Genomic DNA, 12,541 nt, shown 5'->3' with positions numbered 1-12,541 from the left:
GTGCTTGGGCCACATGGATCAACTGCTGGAACATTCTCCTCTGAGGAGTACGAGGGCTCCACTGTTTCAGGAACACATCCATTGATTCATTGCTAAGAAGACTCCCCAGTTCCTTCAAGACATTCATCCCCAGAGAAACATCATGACCATTGCCTGTATCTCCGGTGGTCAACACCACTCCCTTGCGGCCCAGATCTTTGCCACAAACAGTAACTTGCATCCAGATCACCCCTTCAACCGGGATGGGTAAATGATTAGCAGCCGTCAACTTTATCACCGGACCCCATTCGGGCCTCATCGTTTTGAGGAAATATTGTCTGAAGTATGTTTCATGCCCAGCCACGGAACCTCCTAGTTTAAAGAACGGTGATGAAGGGGTCGCCCCGTCGTACACAACCCTGAGCCAAATGTCCAGTCTCACCGCAGTTGTAGCATGTAGGCAGTTCTTCTCTGTGTGACGTCCTTATTTCCCTATGGGGCTCAGGACCAGTTCTACCCCCTGGACAAGTTTGATGATGCTGTGGTTTTTTCTTTGATTCAGACAATTCTTCTTGTCTTTCCTTGAAATCTTTCTGCATCTCTTCCACCCATCCTACTTCGGTGGCCATTGTCACAGATATCTCCCCACTCCGGACCTTCCCCGTCTGGACTGTAAACCCCCACTCCTGTTCGCTCGCGCACACCTTGCTTCCGACTTCTAAAAATGTCATGCAAGAATGCACTGGCAAGCTCTCACCTAAGGCCTGTTCAGTAGCGCATCTCTCAAGCCTGTCATCAACTGATCCCACAATACTACGTCAGTAGATCCTACGTCTACAACATCTTTCTTGATAATTGCAGTATGGATCTCCTGTGGCAAGTTCATGTACTGGGTCACAGTCTCCCCCTCCCATTGAACACGGCTAAACAAATGCATGCGTAATTCTTCTATATCCGTGGGGTCTCTGCGCGTTTCTTCTAGTATTTGAAGCATCTTGTTAAAAGTGCCCAGCTCTCAGGGGATCTGAGCATGAAAGAATTCCTCACCTCTCCATCCAGAGCCAAAAAGGCTACCTCTGCTTCTAACGCGGGGGTCATAGGGTGCATCCTCATCATTCCCCTGACCCGCTCAGTCCAGTCCCAAAGCAGGATGTTGCTTCCAGAAAATATTTGGAGGTTATTTAACATGGCTCCCAGGGATATGCTGGACCTTGGGGCTCCCCCAGCTGTTCCCCCAACTGCTTGCGCTGCCGCCTCAGTGCTGTTGGACTGCATCCTGCCAACTATGCATGGGTGAGCAGGTTGCAGGATGCTGTAACGGACAGCAGACAGAGCAAGAGTTAACTTGGTTTAAAGGAACAGGGGTATACTCCACGCAGGGAAGAGGTAGGATAAAACTGGGGTTTAACAGTTTGGTATATGGGATGAAATAAAGTATATAATAGAGATAACAATAGTTCTCAAGAGTAAACTTGTCAGTCTGATGGCTTTCTGACTGAAGAGACCACAATAGGTATGGTTGCGCCAACACGGTCAGCGCAGTATGTATCTGGTGTCATCCTGTAGGCGTCCTTGAGTAGAATCCCGACGGCAGTGACTTGTCCTCAGCATCTTTAATGTCCAGGGTTGGCTGCGCAGGGTGCAGTACAATCCACAACATTAACGGCACCTAACATGGCTCGACAGATGTACACTGTGTGCAGAATTATTAGGCAAGTTGTATTTTGATCACGATACTTTTTATACATGTTGTCCTACTCCAAGCTGTTCAGGCTTGAGAGCCAACTACCAATTTTAGTAAATCAGGTGATGTGCATCTCTTAAATGAGGAGGGGTGTTGTTTAATGACATCAAAACCCTATATAAGGTGTGCTTAATTATTAGGCAACTTCCTTTCCTTTGGCAAAATGGGTCAGTAGAGAGATTTGAAGGGCTCTGAAAAGTCCAAAATTGTGAGATGTCTTGCAGAGGGATGCAGCAGTCTTGAAATTGCCAAACTTTTGAAGCGTGATCACTAAACAATCAAGCATTTCATGGTAAATAGCCAACAGGGTTGCAAGAAGCGTGTGGGGCAAAAAAGGTGCAAAATAACTGCCCATGATTTGAGGAAAATCAAGCGTGAAGCTGCCAAGATGTTATTTGTCACCAGTTTTTCCATATTTCAGAGCTGCAACATTACTGGAGTAACAAAAAGCACAAGGTGTGCGATACTCAGGGACATGGCCAAGGTAAGGAAGGCTGAAAAACGACCACCTTTGAACAAGAAACATAAGATAAAACATCAAGACTGTGTTAGTACAGGTGGAACGCACCGGGTTAATATAGATGTTATAATTGGTGCGTTCGCAGCCCGGGGTTCACCGTGCAGGAGAGAACCTGCTGCTAGAAGATGACGGCACTATATGGCGGTGTAAGTGAACTCAGTTACTTCACTGAGTCGCACTGAAAAGAACACGCTGTGCCCTGTTAGCATCACAGAGGAACACAGCTAACTGCTGAGCTGATGACTGCTGATGGCAGTCACGCACACAGAGAAGCATACATACAAACTCCGTACCGGAGGTACCGATATTCTAGGGGCTTATTTCAGCCGGGGCCCTGACTACATACATACAAACTCCTCACCGGAGGTGCCGGTATTCTAAGGGCTTATTTCAGCCAAACCCTATCCACATGCAGACCCGACGACAAATAGCAAGCTCATAACATGAAGTGATACTAGCGCATGGCCGTGCGGCCATGCAAACCTTTTATAGCTGCAGTAGCTTCAGGACCTTCCTAGAGGACCAATGGGAGCTTCTGCAGCACCTGAGCATGTGACCCCTGACCTCCAATGAGAGGTCTTACCTTGGGCATTCTCAGAAGGTAAAAAGCAGGACTTAGTCCCCGAGACGTCTGCTCACCACTGACCAGTAATGGCTACAATGGCTGAGCCTGGGAAAACAGCAGAAACCATCCGCATAGTGTCAGGCTGAGCCAGACGCTGGGACCGATGTCTCCACTGAGCAGGCTCCACTGCGGCTGGAGAAGAATGGAAGACCGCAGAGGAGATGGCTCGAGATTCCCCCTGTGCAGAGGCAGGAACTCGACCCCTAACAGACTGGGCCAAGAAATATCTAAAGACTGACTTTTCAAAGGTTTTATGGACTGATGAAATGAGAGTGACTCTTGATGGGTCAGATGGATGGGCCAGAGGCTGGATCAGTAAAGGGCAGAGAGCTCCACTCCGACTCAGAGGCCAGCAAGGTGGAGGTGGGGTACTGGTATGGGCTGCTATCATCAAAGATGAACTTGTGGGACCTTTTCAGGTTGAGGATGGAGAGAAGCTCAACACCCTGACCTACTGCCAGTTTCTAGAAGACAAGTTCTTCAAGCAGTGGTGCAGGAAGAAGTCGGTATCATTCAAGAAAAACATGATTTTCATGCAGGACAATGCTCCATTCCATGCCTCCAACTACTCCTCAGCGCGGCTGGCCAGTAAATGTCTCAAATAAGAAAAAATAATGACATGGCCCCCTTGTTCACTTGATCTGAACCCCATGGAGAACCTGTGGTCCCTCATAAAATGTGAGATCTACAGGGAGGGAAAACAGTACACCTCTCGGAACAGTGTCTGGGAGGCTGTGGTGGCTGCTGCATGCAATGTTGATCATAAACAGATCAAGCAACTGACAGAATCTATGGATGGAAGGCTGTTGAATGTCATCATAAAGAAAGGTGGATATATTGGTCACTAGTTTTTGGGGATTTTGTTTTTGCATGTCAGAAATGTTTATTTCTAAATTTTGTGCAGTTATATTGGGTTACCTGGTGAAAATAAACAAATGAGATGGGAATATGTTTGTTTTTTATTAAGTTGCCTAATAATTCTGCACAGTAATAGTTACCTGCACAAACAGATATCCTCCTTAGATAGCCAAATCTAAAAAAAAAACCACTCCAACTTCCAAAAATAGGCTAAACAAAAAACCACTCCAACTTCCAAAAATATTAAGCTTTGATATTTTTGAGTCTTTTGGGTTGATTGAGAACATAGTTGTTGATCAATAATAAAAATATTCCTCTAAAATACAACTTGCCTAATAATTCTGTATACAGTGTATACCGGGGGATGGCAGCACAATTGTCTGTGAGTCACCCAGTCTTTCCTAAGCGATGCGCATGCGTTATTCACAGGCCCGGAGCATATGGCAGTGGCACCTCACATCACAGGAGCCAGCAGGCACACTGCAAGATACTGGTCACAACAGCGGACCTGCACTTTTTTAGTTCTCAGTAGTCGGAGCATTCTCTGTCTACTCATGCGCGCACCCAGGCTTTTTCTTATTAGTCACGCCCCCTGATCTGTCATGCAAAGGTCGGTCTGGGTCTCTAAGCTTTCCCCCGGACAACAGAGGAGACAGCCTCGACAGTTCCAGACCCGGCACAAGACAGATACCCTTAGTCCGTTCCTTCTTCTGACACTACCATCAGGACAAGGTGATACGATTGTGTTGTTCTGATGGACTCCATGATGACCCCAGTCCCCAAGATGGTCGCGGAGTCCTTCCGGGTCCTGCAGGGAAGGTGGCTTGTGAGCGCCTGCTGAGAGTAGGTGCTGACATGCCTCCTTCCCTGTCTGTCAGATGTTGATGTCATACTCTGCAGTGCAGAGTATTAGATTTGCGAGCTGACATTGTATAGTGATGTCCCAGGATTGGGCAATGTAAAAAAGCTTCAAAAAAATATTAAAAAGTGTAAATATATAAATTTTTTAAATCCTTAAGTAAAAGAAAAAATAAAAATAAATATTTTTACTATAAATACATTTATTTATGTAAATAAATAACAATAAAAGTACACATGCAGTATTTGGTATTATCATGTCGGTAACAACACTCTGTATAAAACTGTGCCACTAGTTAACACCTTCAGTGAACACCGTAAAAAAATAAATAAAAAACAGGCAAAAAATAATGCTTTATCATCATACAGCCGACAAAAAAGTGCAAAAAAAGAGATGAAAAAGAGGAAAGTAAATAAAAATGGAACCGCTGAAGACTAGTGTTGAGTGATAGCTTCCGATATCAGGAAATATCGGATCGGATTGGATCGAAATGATACTCCAAAAATATTGGATGTCGCCGATTCCGATACCGGAATCCAATGCAAGTCAATGGGACAAAAATATCAGAATGAAAATAAACCCTTTCTTTCCTTGTAAGTTAGGCTATGCTCACATTTGCGTTCTGCCGGGCTGCGTCGGGGGCAGCCGCGGCGACGCATGCGTCATGCGCCTTTATATTTAACATGGGGGCGCATGGACATGTGTTGCATTGCGTTTTGTGACACATGCGTCTTTTTTGGCGCACACGTCAGAGCCCAGAGGACGCAGCAAGTTGCATTTTTTTGCGTCCAAAATCATGCCGAAAAAGGACGCATGCGTCACAAAACGATGTGTTTTGCATGCGTTTTGGTTTGCGTTGTGCGTTGCGTCGCCAACGCAGCACCGCACAATGCAAATGTGAACGTAGCCTTAATTCTACATGAAGGAAAGCAACTAAAAATAATGTAGAATGTACTGGGGGAGGTGGAGGAGACATTAAAGGCATAGAGGTTTTGCCCAATCAAAAGGAATAGCAGGAATTGCATTTTATTTAAGACGTTCGGAGTTACAAAGATATTGAGTATGTTAAGCTTTTTTATATTTCGGCAGATATTTATGTTTCACTACTTCCATGCTCTTCACCTTCTTTTTTACTTCTCCCAAACTTTCTCCTTCATCATCCTCTCCGGAATCATCGTATCTCCGGGGTGGTATTCAGGGTTGTCATCTCCAGGGTCGTCGTCTCCAGGGTCGTTGTCTCCGGGGTCGTCGTCTTCATCGGGGTGGTCTTCAGGGTCATCGTCTTTAGGGTCATTGTCAGGGAGATCCAGAGTGATTACCAAAAACCATTTCAAAAAGCTTGAACTTGGAAATGTAGCAGAAGGTACAAGAAGGCTGAGGAACTGCCGAGAACCAGCTGACGGTACTGGAACCCGGATGGGTAGCCGAAGGTACAAGAGCCAATGGAACTACCGAGGACCAGCTGATGGTACTGGAACCTGGTTACTAAGCAGGAGGTACCCGCGCCAGAAAGTACTACCAAGCACCACCAGACATTGGTGGAACTCAGATACCGAGAAACAGGCACCTAAGCCAAAGGCTCTGCCTGGAACCAGCTGACGGTACTGGAACCCAGGGGGACCTATTCAAGATTGACTTCCAGCAAGAACCAGCTAATGGTGCTGGAACTCAGATAGGCAGCAGAAGGTCCACATGAAAAAAAAATTGCAAGGCCACGAGCTGGCCGGAGTTACCGAAAACCCACAGTCCTACAGGGGGAGCCTGTCCTCTTGGCACTACGGAACCAGCCTTGATTGCCAGATCCCGCAGCCCACATAGGAAGCACCTAAACTGCAGGCACCATAGAGTCGGCTAACCCGACCGCAACCTGACAGGACAACGTATTGGAGGCAAAGTGACCTTGACACTGCCCGGAAACAGCTGGCGTGCTGGAACACGGGTGGGCAAGAGGGAGTACCCATGCCAAAAACACTGCCGAGAACCAGCTGACAGTACTGGAACCCGGATGGGTAGCAGAAGGTACAAGAGCCAATGGAACTACCAAGGACCAGCTGATGGTACTGGAACACGGTTACTAAACAGGAGGTACCCGCGCCAGAATGTACTACCAAGGACCACCAGACGTTGGTGGAACTCGGATACCGAGAAGGAGGCACCTAAGCCAAAGGCTCTGCCTGGAACCAGCTGACGGTACTGGAACCCAGGGGGACCTATTCAAGATTGACTTCCAAAGAACCAGCTAATGGTGCTGGAACTCAGATAAGCAGCAGAAGGTCCACATGAAAAAAAAATTGCAAGGCCGCGAGACGGCTGGAGTTACCGAAAACCCACAGTCCTACAGGGGAAGCTTGTCCTATTGGCACAACTTAACTCACAGCTGGGGATCAGCTGACGTTACCGAACCCCAATATCACTGGAGTATGTGTTGACTGTGCATACAGCACTTCTGAGCAGCAACTGGCGGTGTAGGAGCCCAGGGATTACAGGAGAAACAGAGTGTAGGCCGAGGTCTAATTGGAGCAAGCATAATATCTGTAGTAGTGTGAATGTGTAGGGAGAAGGAGAAATTGCCACACACACACAGCAGGGGATCAGCTGACGTTACTGAACCCCAATAACACTGGAGCATGTGTTGACTGTGCAGACGGCACTTCTGAGCAGCAACTGGCAGTGCTGGAGCCCAGAGATTACAGGAGAAACAAACGGTAGGCTGAGACCTAATTGGAGCAAGTTTAATATCTGTAGTAGTGTGAATGTGGAGGGAGCGGGAGAAATTGCCACACACACAGCAGGGGATCAGCTGACGTTACTGAACCCCAATAACACTGGAGCATGTGTTGACTGTGCAGACGGCACTTCTGAGCAGCAACTGGCAGTGTTGGAGTCCAGGGATTACAGGAGAAACAGAGTGTAGGCTGAGGCCTAATTGGAGCAAGTTTAATATATGTAGTAGTGTGAATGTGGAGGAAGCAGGAGAAATTGCCGCACAAACTGCAGGGGATCAGCTGACATTACGGAACCCCAATAACACTGGAGCATGTGTTGATTGTGCAGATGGCACTTCTGAGCAGCAACTGGCGGTGTTGGAGTCCAGGGATTACAGGAGAAACAGAGTGTAGGCTGAGGCCTCATTGGAGCAAGTTTAATATATGTAGTAGTGTGAATGTGGAGGGAGCAGGAAAAATTGCAGCACACACAGCAGGGGATTAGCTGACTTTACTGAACCCCAATAACACTGGAGCATGTGTTGACTGTGCAGACGGCACTTCTGAGCATTATCTGGCAGTGCTTGAGCCCAGGGATTACAGGAGAAACAGACTGTAGGCTGAGACCTAATTGGAGCAAGTTTAATATCTGTAGTAGTGTGAATGTGGAGGAAGCAGGAGAAATTGCCGCACAAACAGCAGGGGATCAGCTGACGTTACGGAACCCCAATAACACTGGAGCATGTGTTGACTGTGCAGATGGCACTTCTGAGCAGCAACTGGCAGTGTTGGAGTCCAGGGATTACAGGAGAAACAGAGTGTAGGCTGAGGCCTAATTGGAGCAAGTTTAATATATGTAGTAGTGTGAATGTGGAGGGAGCAGGAGAAATTGCAGCACACACAGCAGGGGATTAGCTGACTTTACTGAACCCCAATAACACTGGCGCATGTGTTGACTGTGCAGATGGCACTTCTGAGCATCAACTGGCAGTGCTGGAGCCCAGGGATTACAGGAGAAACAGACTTTAGGCTGAGACCTAATTGGAGCAAGTTTAATATCTGTAGTAGTGTGAATGTGGAGGAAGCAGGAGAAATTGCCACACACACAGAAGGGGATCAGCTGATATTATGGATCCCAATAACACTGGAGCATGTGTTGACTGTGCAGCGGGCACTTCTGAGAAGCAACTGGCGGTGTTGGATCCCAGGGATTACAGGAGAAACAGAGTGTAGGCTGAGGCCTAATTGGAGCAAGTTTAATATATGTAGTAGTGTGAATGTGGAGGGAGCAGTAAAAATTGCCGCTCACACAGCAGGGGATCAGGTGACATTACTGAACCCCAACAACACTGGAGCATATGTTGGCTGTGCAGACGGCACCTCTGAGCAGCAACTGGCGGTGTTGGAGCCCAGGAATTACAGGAGAAAAAGAGTGTAGGCTGAGGCCTAACTGGAGCAAATTTAATATCTGTAGTAGTGTGAATGTGGAGGGAGCAAGAGAAATTGCTACACACACAGCTGGGGATCAGCTGACATTACTGAACTCCAATAACACTGGAGCATGTGTTGACTGTGCAGACGGCACTTCTGAGCAGTAACTGGCGGTGTTGGAGCCCAGGGATTACAGGAGAAACAGAGTGTAGCCAGAGGCCTATTTGGAGCAAGTTTAATATGTGTTGTAGTGTGAGTGTGGATGGAGCAGGAGAAATTGCCGTATACACAGCAGGGGATCAGCTGACGTTACTGAACCCCAATAACACGGCAGCAAGTGATGACTGTGCAAACAGCAATTCTGAGAAGCAACTGGAGGTGATGGAGCCCAGGGTCAATGCTAGAAACAGAGTGTAGCCAGAGGCCTAATTGGAGCAAGTTTAATATCTGTTGTAGTGTGAGTGTGGACGGAGCAGGAGAAATTGCCGGATACACAGCAGGGGATTAGCTGACGTTACTGAACCCCAATAACATGGCAGCAAGTATTGACTGTGCAGATGGCACGTCTGAGCAGCAACTGGCAGTGTTGGAGCTCAGAGATTACAGTTCAGGTGGTAGAAACATGAACACAACAGGAGACCAGGATACTGTTGCCAACCTATTATTTAATCTGGAAAAGGACTGGCAATTTCCATCAAGATCCAGGCCTGGTTCATTTTCAGAAATGTAAGCCAGTCAACATTATCGGAGGATAGTCGCATGCGACGGTCTGTTAGTACACCAACTGCGGCACTAAAGACGCATTCCGATAATACACTAGCAGCTAGTGTTGAGCGATACCGTCCGATACTTGAAAGTATCGGTATCGGATAGTATTGGCCGATACCCGAAAAGTATCGGATATCGCCGATACCGATATCCGATACCAATACAAGTCAATGGGACACCAAGTATCGGAAGGAATCCTGATGGTTCCCAGGGTCTGAAGGAGAGGAAACTCCTCGCCACGCGACCAATCAGAAGCCGCGACGTCATTCCTCAGGTCCTAAATTCCTAGAATGAGGAGTTTAGTGCCTGAGAATGACGTCGCGGCTTCTGATTGGTCGTGTGGCGGTCACATGGGCGGCACGCGACCAATCAGAAGCCGTGACGTCATTCTCAGGCACTAAACTCCTCATTCTAGGAATTTAGGACCTGAGGAATGAAGTCGCGGCTTCTGATTGGTCGCGTGGCGGTCACATGGGCGGCACGCGACCAATCAGAAGCCGCGACATCATTCCTCAGGTCCTAAACGCGCTCATTTTAAACAAAGAAGCCTGCCGGTTACCCGCGGTGATGTCCAGGGGCCGCCGGAGAGGTGAATATATCAATATTTTTTATTTTAATTCTTTATTTTACACCTCACTATGGATCCGATACCGATACCCGATACCACAAAAGTATCGGATCTCGGTATCGGAATTCCGATACCGCAAGTATCGGCCGATACCCGATACTTGCGGTATCGGAATGCTCAACACTACTAGCAGCAGGGCAAGCCAACACCTGCAATGCATACTGGCTAAGCTCTGGCCATGTATCCAGCTTAGAGACCCAAAACTTGAAGGGGGAAGAGCCGTCTGGGAGTACACTGAGAGGGCAAGACATGTAGTCTGTCACCATCTGACGGAAACGTTGCTTGCTGACTGGAGCCGTCTGTGATGGTGTAGACATTTGTGGCGGGGACACAAAACTTTGCCACATTTGGGCCATGCTAGTCTTGCCTTGTGCTGAGGCACTGCTTCTGCTCCCTCTTTGTGCAGAGCTTCCTCCACTGCCTCGATGCACCGAGCTGCTTTGTAAAGCACTAGCAGCACTGCTCTCGGTTGGAATGGAGAGCATGATGGTATGCACCAGTGTGTCTTGGTACTCCCGCATTTTACGCTCCCGGTTCAATGGTGTTATGAGGGTTTGTAAGTTGTCCCAGTGGCGAGGATCTAGGAGGGTGTACACCCAATAATCAGCCATGTTGAGAATGTGGGCAATGCGGCGGTCGTTTCTCAGGCACTGCAGCATGAAATCAACCAGGTGCTGCAGACTGCCAACTGGCCAAGAAACGCTGTCCCCTGCTTGAGGCATTATCTCTGCCTGCTCTGCATCACCCCACCCTTGCTCTACATGACTACTGGAGCATTGTGTAACTCCCTCCTCTGGACAGATGTCTTCCTCCTCCATTGACTCCTCCTCATCCTCCTCACAAAGTGTCCCCTGCCTAGGCCTTTGTGAGGAACTACGTTGCGCAGACTGTCCAGAAGCAGATGGCATTTGTGACTCCTCATCCTCCACCTCTTCCACAACCTCCACCCTTATTGCTTGCATTGTTTTTTCAAGCAGGCAGATAAGGGGGGTAGTGATGCTGACTAGTGCATCATCTGCACTCGCCATCCACGTGAAATCATTGAAGGCACGCAAAACGTGGCAGATGTCCTTCATAGAGGCCCACTCAGTGGTGGTGAAATGTGAATGGCGCGCAGTGCGACTTGTTTGCGCCTGAAGCAGCTGTACTCCATTACTGCTGCCTGCTGCTAACACAATCGCTCCAACATATGTAACGTTGAATTTCACCTGGTGGGTAGGTCACATTTGATGCAATGTTCCGGAAGGTAGAATCGGTGCTGCAGAGCTGCAATGTGCGATCTTGCCATGCAGGAACGCCGCAAGAGAGAACAATCTAGGCGGACCTTGTGCAGCAGTGCATCAAGATCCGGATAGTCCTTCAAAAAACTCTGCATGACCAAGTTGAGCACATGTGCCAGACATGGGATGTGAGTGAGGTTGCCTAGGCCCAGAGCTGCCACCAGATTTCGGCCTTTGTCACACACTACCATGAAGACACAAAAGAGAATGGTAAAACCAAAAACACTCAGTTTGAAAAAATGTTTGCAGTAATCCGCAAGTGCTAGTAAAAGATGTAAATAACAGGGTATTTGGTTGATACGTTTTTTGCAAAAAATGTATACTAAGCTGCTCTACCAATCTTCACGGTATACCCATATCAGAGCAGTCCTAACTAATGTATGCAATCCCTATCTGATGTATTTAAAAACCTGATCATCTGTATATTACCTGTGTGAACAGGGTTCAGAGAGGAAAAATCCATGTGTGCATACAGGGCAGAACAGCTTTTGTGCAGCTAGCCCAAGAGGAGTGGTGGAACTCCCCAGTCTTGTAGACACAAGAGAACAATCATGGACACAGGAACACATGGGCTACTTGCACAGTGAACAAGTCTGTAAGAACATGTTCACACACCACCAAGAAACCTGAAGACACAAAAGAGAATGGTAAAACCAAAAACACTCAGTTTGAAAAAATGTTTGCAGTAATCCGCAAGTGCTAGTAAAAGATGTAAATAACAGGGTATTTGGTTGATACGTTTTTTGCAAAAAATGTATACTAAGCTGCTCTACCAATCTTCACGGTATACCCATATCAGAGCAGTCCTAACTAATGTATGCAATCCCTATCTGATGTATTTAAAAACCTGATCATCTGTATATTACCTGTGTGAACAGGGTTCAGAGAGGAAAAATCCATGTGTGCATACAGGGCAGAACAGCTTTTGTGCAGCTAGCCCAAGAGGAGTGGTGGAACTCCCCAGTCTTGTAGACACAAGAGAACAATCATGGAAACAGGAACACATGGGCTACTTGCACAGTGAACAAGTCTGTAAGAACATGTTCACACACCACCAAGAAACCTGAAGACACAAAAGAGAATGGTAAAACCAAAAACACTCAGTTTGAAAAAATGTTTGCAGTAATCCGCAAGTGCTAGTAAA

This window comes from Ranitomeya imitator, chromosome 1 (assembly GCF_032444005.1).
Source record: "Ranitomeya imitator isolate aRanImi1 chromosome 1, aRanImi1.pri, whole genome shotgun sequence".
In the NCBI taxonomy this organism is placed as follows: Eukaryota; Metazoa; Chordata; class Amphibia; order Anura; family Dendrobatidae; genus Ranitomeya; species Ranitomeya imitator.
This window is presented reverse-complemented; position numbering follows the sequence as displayed.